The 10,059-nt window shown below is 37.6% G+C and overlaps 1 pseudogene; it reads right to left on the bottom strand.

The window, feature by feature from the left end:
• Nucleotides 1-1,574: 1,574 nt before the first annotated feature.
• On the bottom strand, nt 1,575-3,432 carry LOC124092760 (olfactory receptor 9G1-like; annotated as a pseudogene).
• Nucleotides 3,433-10,059: the final 6,627 nt, after the last annotated feature.

The following is a 10,059-nucleotide window of genomic DNA, read 5'->3' on the forward strand; positions in this document are numbered from 1 at the left end:
AAATTTTTATCAGCACTTCTTTGGTGTCCTTCTATCTTACACTATGCACTAAGAGGTTCCACACTGGAATCCTCACAGCACTGAACATATCACTACTTCACCCTGTTCTAGATCACAGCTAGAGGTTGGTCAGGAGTAAATGCACAGAAATGAACCATAGCACAAGGTGTGACGGTTGGCAGGTAAGACCCATGTGTGGAGAAAGGCTTGAGGAGCCCTCGGTGGAGCAGATATGTAAGGTGACTGTGGTGATGAGGAAGTAGGAATGGAGGAATAGGGGCCGATCCCAGAAGAAATCTGTGATAGTGCTGCCACACAAGCTCAGAGTGAATGTCCCACTGGTGATGATCCTTGAGTTTACACAAATACCAAGATACTCTGGGACCTAGGGACATAACCTGGGAGTAGAGTAAGGGGTTGGAGATGGCCAGTTAGTGGTCATAAGCCATGGAGGTCAACAGGTAACTTTGTAGGCCAATCCAGCAGAGAAGAACTGAGCCAGGCAGCCAACAAAGGAGATGCTTTTGTCTTCAAAGATGCAGGTCATCAGGATTCAGGCAGCAGATATAGAGGAATACAGTTCTCCTGTGAAAAATTACCCAGGTGTGTAGAGCCAACAATGAGCACGGATCAAAGAAATCAGGGTGATGTTCCTTGAGACATTGATGGCATGAATGATAAGATAAACAACTTTATATTGCAGAATCGAGTTGTCTAAAATCTATAATATGTTATTTTCCTTTACCATACTCTTAGATTTTTTAAAAATTCTTTCCTGTTCATGGGAAGTCTTGGATAAAGAAAGAAAAATATATTATATGGTTTGCTTTCAGAAGTTTAATTATGAAGTTTGATAAGCAAATTTTATTTGATGAGGAAATGATGAGAGATGGTTACTAGATTGCTAGAAATTTGCTCAGATATAAAACAGTGTATTATTAATAAGGTGCCCCTTAAAATTCATTCACAAAGCCCTGGGTCTAGATGATAATTTATAAATTTTGAGCCATCTATATTACTATAATAATAGGTGAAGTGATTATGTTGTTAAGTTTTAAAAACATATTTTAAAATATGACAGGTATATTTTTAGGACCTTGAATCCTCCTAGAGTATTTTCTTTCACAGAGTGAGATACACCCCATAGTTTTCTCATTGAGGTTAATCAACATGAACAACCATAGGGGGAAAAGCCACATGGAACAAACTGAGGCAAACAATCCCAAACCTCATGGTATTCTATACGAAAGGATTGCTTTGTTTCATGAGACCTTAGAAAGAAACTTACAGCTCAATATTCAGCACATGGCAGGTTTATTGATATGTTCTATAGCACTTTTTAAAACATAACAATTGAAAAATTACAAATGACACTTTAAAAATGAGAACATTTCTACTTGTACCTTGAAAATCATAGCTACTTATTCTTTGAAAATTTCTCTCATTGTAGAGAAATTTACTTAAGTTAAAAATTTGGAGCAAATTATGCTTCACCTTTTGAATTAGCTTGGACATTTCTATGCTTCTTTTACCTGAATTTATTTATTAACACATCACTGCCCTGTCTCTTCTATTCAAAATAACTTAATCACTTCTAATGCATGAGAAAGAGGATTGATGATATTACCACCACAGAAATCCCAGGTAAATGTCTTGCTGGATAATATTACAGCATTGACAAATCCACAAGTACAGGAATATAGAACCAAATAGAGGCACAAAATCCTTGACATGACCTGAGCATAAAGCAGGTGGTGAAATGGCCGTCTGGTGGTCATAAGCCAGGAGAGCCAGCAGATAGCACTCACTGCAAATCAGGCCATCAGAGAAGAAGTGATTTGGGCAGCCAGTAGAGGACACATTTTTGTCTTCAGAGACGCAAGTCACTGCGATGTTTGAGGTATAGACAGAAGACAACCAGAGAGCAAGGAAAGACAAATTTCCAGTGAAAAAAAGTATGTGGACCTGTGAAGCAAGTGTCAATCCAGGTCAAGACTATGACAGGGGCATTTCCTACCAAGGCACAGGGTGCACTCCAAAGAATATGACAAAGAGGACCAGGGGCATCATAGGGTCTCTTGTGAAGCCCAGCAAGATGAACTCAGTCACAATGTGATTGCCCTCTCCATGGCTTAGAGAGCTTTTACCAGGAATGGAGAAGATTTAATTGCCACAACCAACACCAAATGAGGGCATTGTCTGTGCTAAGCCCCTGAGATGTGATCAACATTAAGCAGGAATCTTACTTCCATTTTTCAGGTGATAGAAATTTTCTTAATCTCAATGTATTTATTTCAATCAAATACAATTAGTAATAAGGAACTTATGCTACAAGGGACTTTATTCATGTCTAATTAAGTATTTCCAGAACCCAGTGTGCTCTTTTAAGGCATACAAATTTAGAAGTAAGGCTAAGGGAATGATCCTGAAACTACAATGACATTATTCAAGAATTGAGAAATATATTTTAAAAATACAGTTAGATATTTAGTTAATTTTAAAATCTATCAACAATAAAACTGATGTTGAGGTCAAATTTGAAAAGGAGATAATTAAATTTAGACACACAGAAAAAAACCTTTTTCCATTTATTTCCAAGGTAAGAAAAGCCAGGTTGCTCATAACCCAGGAGAAAAGCTAAGGTCCCCATGGGTTAGAAGGTGATGCCATTTCTTCTTCCATAATCACAGGAGGTGGCCCCTCAGGTGTTCGTCAGGGGATATATATCATAATGTCAGGAAGAGAAGCAAAGTGTGAATCATGGGCAAATCTAAGTGGAGAGAATCAAAATAATCCATAGGTTCAACCCAAGCAGAGCAAAAGTGGGGTCCATATTGCCAGAGTATTCACAGTATTGACCTTCCAAACTATACTTTTTGTCCTTAGTACAAATACATGTGAATTGATTTCACAGGAGTTATTCATAGTATATAAAATACTTTCATATAGTGTATGTAATGTTTATAATGACAAAATTAAATTGCAAGGCACATCGAATGTATGATTATATATGTATAAATACAGAATAGACATAGTAGACATTATACATAGTAGACAGTATATGTCTATTCTGTATTATATAACATATAATTTTAAAAGCCTATTTCAATGCACAAATGTCTGTCAAGATTCTAGATAGGGGACTTGCATTGCAGCTCACTTCTAGAGCTCTTGACTTGTGTGGCCCTGGGTTTGATCCATAGCACTGAAAAAACAAAAACAAAAACTATCTGCATGTAAGGGATCTAGAAGGTAGGACTATTTTCTTTAGATAGAAATGTCCCAGTGCATGCAGGACATTTTCATCCTGTTTTACTATATATTAAATAGGAAGTAATCTAGGACCTTTGTGACAATAGAAACACAATCACACAGGTAAAAAGTGATACCAACTCTTAAGTTTTTTGCCTGTGTTAAGAAACTGTACCCCATGGTCTCTGGTGGGCCGCTTCTGCCGTTTCTGCAGACTATGGTCGCCATTACAAGATGGCGCTGGCTCCGCTGTGGTCTGTGACAAACAACTCCTTATTTGGGAGAGTTGGTGCATGGTTTTTCACCACCCTATGAGAAAGCTCCACGTGGCAGCTTCGCATTGGGGCTTGAGATGCTTTATTAAGGCTGGGAGGGGCATCCGAGAGAGAGTAGAAGAAATATCAAGGGCCTGAATAAACTGCTGAAAGAAGATTCCTGAGTTGTGTCTTCCTTGCGGGCAAGGGGTCGCGACAATGGTCTGCATTTTAATTTGTGACTCTTCCTAGGACATTTTAGGAATACTGTAAAGAAATAGAAAGCAACTGGAAAATAGTCCCACTGGCCATACTACCTGGAGGGATAAACTAGTCCATCCAGCTTTCTATGGCTCCACTGGACATGGGATCAAACAGAGGTATAACCCATCAAGACACAAATGCAGAGGACAAGAGGGTGTGTCCATTTTGCTTAGTCCTATATCCACTGTTAAGGACAGTCCCTGATGTATAAGAAACACACAAGAATTTTTGCTAATACATGAATAAATGGGCTTCCTTGGACCAGAAAAGAAAGAAGACAACATCACTGATTTTTTAGATGGCATTTTACCTTCAAACCTTCACAGTACTTCATTTGTATCCCATGTACAAATGGATACTTCCTGACACAAGTAACCATTGGCCATTTGTGTTCTTTGCAGACATGTACACAAAACAGCTTAGAAACCAGTGCACAAAATATCCTGACCAAGCAGTTGTTTCCAGAATGTTCTGTGTCTACCAAGATTTTTACAGCAGATTATCCTTATTGGTTAGGAAAAAGGGCTGACGTCTTCTCAAAGCATAAACAGCCAAAAAACCATTTGACTTTTAGGCAATTAACAAAGATGAAAATTTTCTCTCAGTGCTCAACAGTGTCAAGCCTCTACTTGCTCTTATATAAAATGAAGATGATTTCTTTCTCTTGGAGTTACTGTCGAGGAGTTAACTTAAGAAGTTAACTTAAGGGCCAACATGAAGAATGAATTAGCAAGTGGCTATCACGTTCCTTGCATGTAAGAATCACTTGGTTCTACCCCAGGGTTTCAATCTTAGCAGGTTATGGTTGGGGATCAGGAAGCTGTTCTTCTTAAGGCAGCCCAGGTGGTTGTAAGGCAGGTTATAGATCATGCCTGCAAAATACTAAAATATGTATCTGTTTTATTGGTAGCATTATTTTGTATTGTAAGAGGATTGTCTGCATTCCAATGTTGTGAAAATAAAGGGTTCGACAAGTGTAAAGCTGTGCTTCAAAACATTACACAGTTTAAAGCAGGACCTACAAATGGAACTACCTTTCAATTTGGTTTCTAAATCGGTTATAATTGTGCCACAGGGTAACATTTAAATTTCTCTAATCTCATTTTACTTATGCATTCAAGGAGAAAGCAATACAGCCCTCTATCTTCAGCATTCTCCTTCCCACCCCACCACCTTTGAATTAATAGTCCTCTTAATGACCTCCCCACCCATCACTGCGCCCACAGTGATGTTCCCTCCCTTTCATTCAGTTAATTTTTAAAAGATTTCTGAGAATTGGTACAAGGTTTAATTGTATATATAATGTCACAATCTTTTTTGTATATCCTTTCAAATGATGCATTTATTATAATATATTAGAAAATCTATTGGTTTATATTTCATTTTGCTTTATTCACCTTAATGGACATTTTTGATGCTGTTTCAACAGATAAACAAATAATTTCTGTATTTACAAATGTCAAAAATCTTTATGTGACTTCTACTTATAAGAGAGTATCTTCTTGGAGAGCAGAAATCTGGAGACATAGCAGAAGTGACAGGACTTCTGTCCTCTCTGGGATTCTGAATTGCTGATGGCTGTTTATCTTGTAGTGTGACATGAGCCCTGTTCCTGTGCACAGAGGTCACATTCCTAGATATTTGCACATGTGAGCAGAGCCCTCATTGTGGCCCTTACCAGCATCTGTCTCCTTAGCTGCAGGCTGTGTTAGTGTCAAGAGGACTTTCTCAGAGTTCACTAAGGAGTGACTGAATTAGTGCAATGTCTTATGACCTCTTTACTACTTTCAATTTTAACATGTCAAATTTGCATAAAATCAGAAATGGGAATTAAATAGAAATGATTGATGTGCCATTTAGCCGACGGGCCAAATATTTATTGAAGCACAGCTGTGTATAATACAGCTATGTGCTAATAACTAGGGATTCAGAAGAGAAGGAAATAGTTCTCCTCCTTGAGCTGCCTAAGGTCCAGGTTTCCATGACTACAGAGCTAGGCAATTTCTTGGAGAGATGGTGAGCTTTTCTAGTAAAATCAAGAATACTTGAAGAGTGTTCATGGCAGACCTTGCCATGCCATTGTCTGTTTCAGATGTTATATCACATAATCCTCTTAATGGTTTCACTGTGCTTTAGAGCAGGAGTTCTTGATTTGGATGCACTGGTCACTAAGTAGAGCAGGTGGGTTTCGGGATCCTAAGATTCCTCCTGAGAATGTGCCTAGGAAATGTTTGTACCTGTCTGTTGAACAGGGCCTGTTGAATTTGTATCGGGGTCTTTGTTTCAGAATTGCTGCTCTCTACAGGCTTTCCATTTCAGTGCTAGAAATGAAAAACTTCTAGAATGATGCTGACACTTTCTGAAACAGCTTTTATCAGAGAAATTTGGGCAGTAAGGACAGAGTCAGTGAAATTTCCTTTGGGGTGGCTTAGATCTTAGACTTTCTAGACTTAGCTTTTAAAAATATTGTCAGTCAAATATTAAACATTAATAATTATTTTCAGCTTTATCATTTTGAACCTACTCAGAAGGGGAAACTTGGGAAAATCAGCATGGAACATTGGCAAGGGGAGTAAAGAAGCAAAAATAGGCTGACATTCCTTGTAGACATTGTATAAAAAATAGGAGGAGACATCCTAAATGAAGAATCATTGTTTTTCATTTGGTAGAATTTCAAATTGGAAGGCCCTCTCTGAATCATAGCATCAAGAGAAACAAATATTTGTAGAAAAGCTGTACATCACTTTACTAAAACAACAAACAAACAAACAGACAAATAAATAAAAATACCCAACAGATATGCCTACAGTCTACAGCATACCCTTCACTGAATGGTAGAGACAGGACATGTGCTCACCAAGCCCATCTGCTCTTTTTGGGCACAAGGAAAGCTAAATTTTGCAGACACTTTTATGGTTAGGTCAAGATTTTCATTCTGTCCAATGGGATTTACCTGTAAAGGAAAACACCTGAGAGGGAAGACTTGTGGAGGAAGTGCACAATGGACAAACACAGACACACAGGGAAGGTGCAGACAGAAGGACGGCAGACAAAAGGGGTGCCTACCCCTCTCTGCTGTCATCTTTAATAACCCAAATAATTACATATTATCCACCACCAATGACTACACTTTAGCCAGTAGTCCTTTTAATCTTGAGTGCTAGCTAACTGAGATAAGGTCCAGGTTAATGCAAACGCAGAGCCTCTCTCCTTCAAAAGATGCCACTATGTAAACCAGGCAGCACATCCCCATAGTTATCTTAATAGTCTTAGCAGGGAATTGCTGGGCATTCCAATTGTGGGAATCGGGAGTTACCCACTGGGAGTTTGCTCAAATCTCTCTATTTCCTGTCTGTTTCCACTGTCAGAATACCTACAGTATACCAAAAACCTCAACAATCAAACAGGTATTGCAACTGTTCAAAATCAAAAACAAACGTAATGTGATCCATATATTCAGGAAATTAATGTAGTGTTTGAAAAATATAACTTCAATGAAACTATAATACAATTTGTTTTGCAGGTAAATGTAAAGGAAAAATAAATCTGTCAAAAGTGGCTATTAGTCTGGGGATATAGCCTAGCTGGTGGAGTGCTTGTCTCCCATGCACAAAGCCTTCAGTTTAATCCCCAGAACCACCACCAAAAAAACCCCAGCTATCTCCTGTCCAATAAAATGATTATTTCTATTCAAAAGAGGAGAGGGCTTTGTAATGTCACTAGGTGAAAACTGAATTTCATGTGGGTTGGTTATGAAGGAAAAATTGAAGGAGGTTTTTATAATTATCCTCTATTCTTTGGTGTTCTTTGTTTTGGTTACACTTTTTTTTTATGTAATAGTGTATTTTTAATAGCAGCAGCAATTAAATTATATATTATTTATACAGTATAAATAAAAATGCATGAAACTGGTGTATCAGTATTTATATAGATTAAATGTAATCTGTATTTTTATTAAAAATAATATTTTTAATAATTTTGTAAAATTTAAAAAATATTTGTTGGTTTTACCTTTTTTTGAGGAATGACCTCCAGGCAATGAATTTCCCTCTTAAAACTGCTTTCATTGTGTCCCATAGATTCCGATATGTTGTGTCTGTATTTTCATTTATCTCTAAGAATTTTTTGATTTCCTCCTTTATGTCGTCTGTAACCCATTGATCATTCAGTAATATATTGTTCATTTTCCATGTGATGTAGGATTTTTCCTTCCTTCTTTTATCATTGATTTCCAGTTTCATTCCATTATGATCAGATAAAATGCATGGTATTATCTCCACCCCTTTATATTTACTGAGGGTTGCCCTATGGCATAATATGTGATCTATTTTTGAGAAGGATCCATGTGCTGCTGAGAAAAAAGTATATCCACTTGATGATGGTTGATATATTCTATATATGTCAGTTATAATGAGAGCAACTAAGAACAGAGCAGGGAGGAAGAGCAGGAAGAAAAGATTAACATTAAACAGATACATGAGGTGGGAGGGAAAGGGAGAGAAAAGGGAAATTGCATGGTAATGGAGGGAGACCCTCACTGTTATACAAAATTACATATAAGAGGTTGTGAGGGGAATGGGAAAATAAACAAGGAGAGAAATGAATGACAGTAGATGGTGTAGAGAGAGAAGATGGGAGGGGAGGGGAGGGGGGATAGTAGAGGATAGGAAAGGTAGCAGAATACAACAGTTACTAATAGGGCATTATGTAAAAATGTGGATGTGTAACCGATGTGATTCTGCAATCTGTATTTGGGGTAAAATTGGGAGTTCATAACCCACTTGAATCTAATGTATGAAATATGATATGTCAAGAGCTTTGTAATGTTTTGAACAACCAATAAAAAAAATTTTAAAAATAATTTTGTACCCCTAAATTGACAGCTATAGAGTATATTCTAAATTCAACTCAGCAGGGAAAATCTTTCGTGTAAAACAATACAGCTGGTTCAATGTATTCATCATGGGTAGACAAGAAGCCCATACGTACTGTAATTATGGTGCTGATTTTGGTGTAAAATTCACAAGTATCTGTGCGTGTAAGTATCCCTGTCTGGCCCTACACCATAGCCCTACGAAGGGAGAGTCAGTGCCTGTTCTAGTTTTCCAGTGTATATATCTTTGCTCTGGCAGAGGCTTCAGTACAGCACGTAGTAGTAAAGAAATACTTTATATAACAAAATTTAGTTAGGTAACTAATTAATCATTATGCAGATACATAATTATCTCCAAAGTACTTTTTAATTAGGAAAGCAAAGCACAGAACAGAATGTACAATATCGTCCCATAGGCCCATATGTGCATACTACAGATGTATTCAAAAGTATCACTGCAAATAGATACAAGTACCCTACTAGGAAATGAAGAAAGAGTTAATGATAATTACTGTCAGAAAGGAAAGAGGAGGTGTGGGATGGGAGAATCTGTTGGGTCTCAGTGTACTCCCTTGCATATTTTATTGGATACCAGTATTTGGCCACTACTACACATAAATGAAATTATTCCACTGACTCCTAAACAAGTTTAGAAAAATTAATAAAATTAAACTGAAAGGCAATTGTAAAAATGTTGCAATCAGTTCAAGCCCCTGCACCCGCCAATAAAAAAGAAAAAAAAAATAAGAAAGAGGAGAAGAAAGAACCTATCCTATCCACCCATAAAATGGGAAATTCTCTGGACTTCTCATGTATTATGGACTCTCCTCAGTTCTCAGGTGTTCTTGGATCTGCTGGGGCACATAGAGGAGATGGAATTGCAGCTCCATAATTCATGTTTTCTTTCTTCCTTTCTTTCTTTCATTTTCCCTTCCTTCCTTCCTTCCTTCCTTCCTTCCTTCCTTCCTTCCTTCCTTCCTTTTTTGTACTAGGGATTGAACCCAGAGGTGCTTTACCATTGAATCATATCCCCAGCCTCCTCCCCTTTTTCAAAAAGATTTTTTTTTTTTAGTTGTAGGTGGACATAATACCTTTATTTTGTCTATTTATATGTGGTGCTGAAGATCGAACATGTGCAAAGTGAGCGTTCTACCGCTGAGTCACAAACCCAGCTCCCCAGCCATGTTTTATATTTTACTTACAAACAGGGTTGTGCTAAATTGCTTAGGCCCTTGATAAATTGCTGAGACTGGCTTTGAACTAGTGATCTTCCTGCCTTAGAATCCTGAATCCCTGGGATTACTGACATATAGCACCAAGCCCAGCTCAGATTCACCTTTTCATACATATGCATACACAGATATACCATTGGTTTTGTTTCTTTGAAGAACTCAGGCAAATACAAGCACCGAGTTT

Source organism: Marmota monax, unplaced genomic scaffold, assembly GCF_021218885.2.
Source record: "Marmota monax isolate L192 unplaced genomic scaffold, Marmota_monax_Labrador192_F-V1.1 WCK01_AAM20220418_F8-fsc00038, whole genome shotgun sequence".
Taxonomy (NCBI): Eukaryota; Metazoa; Chordata; class Mammalia; order Rodentia; family Sciuridae; genus Marmota; species Marmota monax.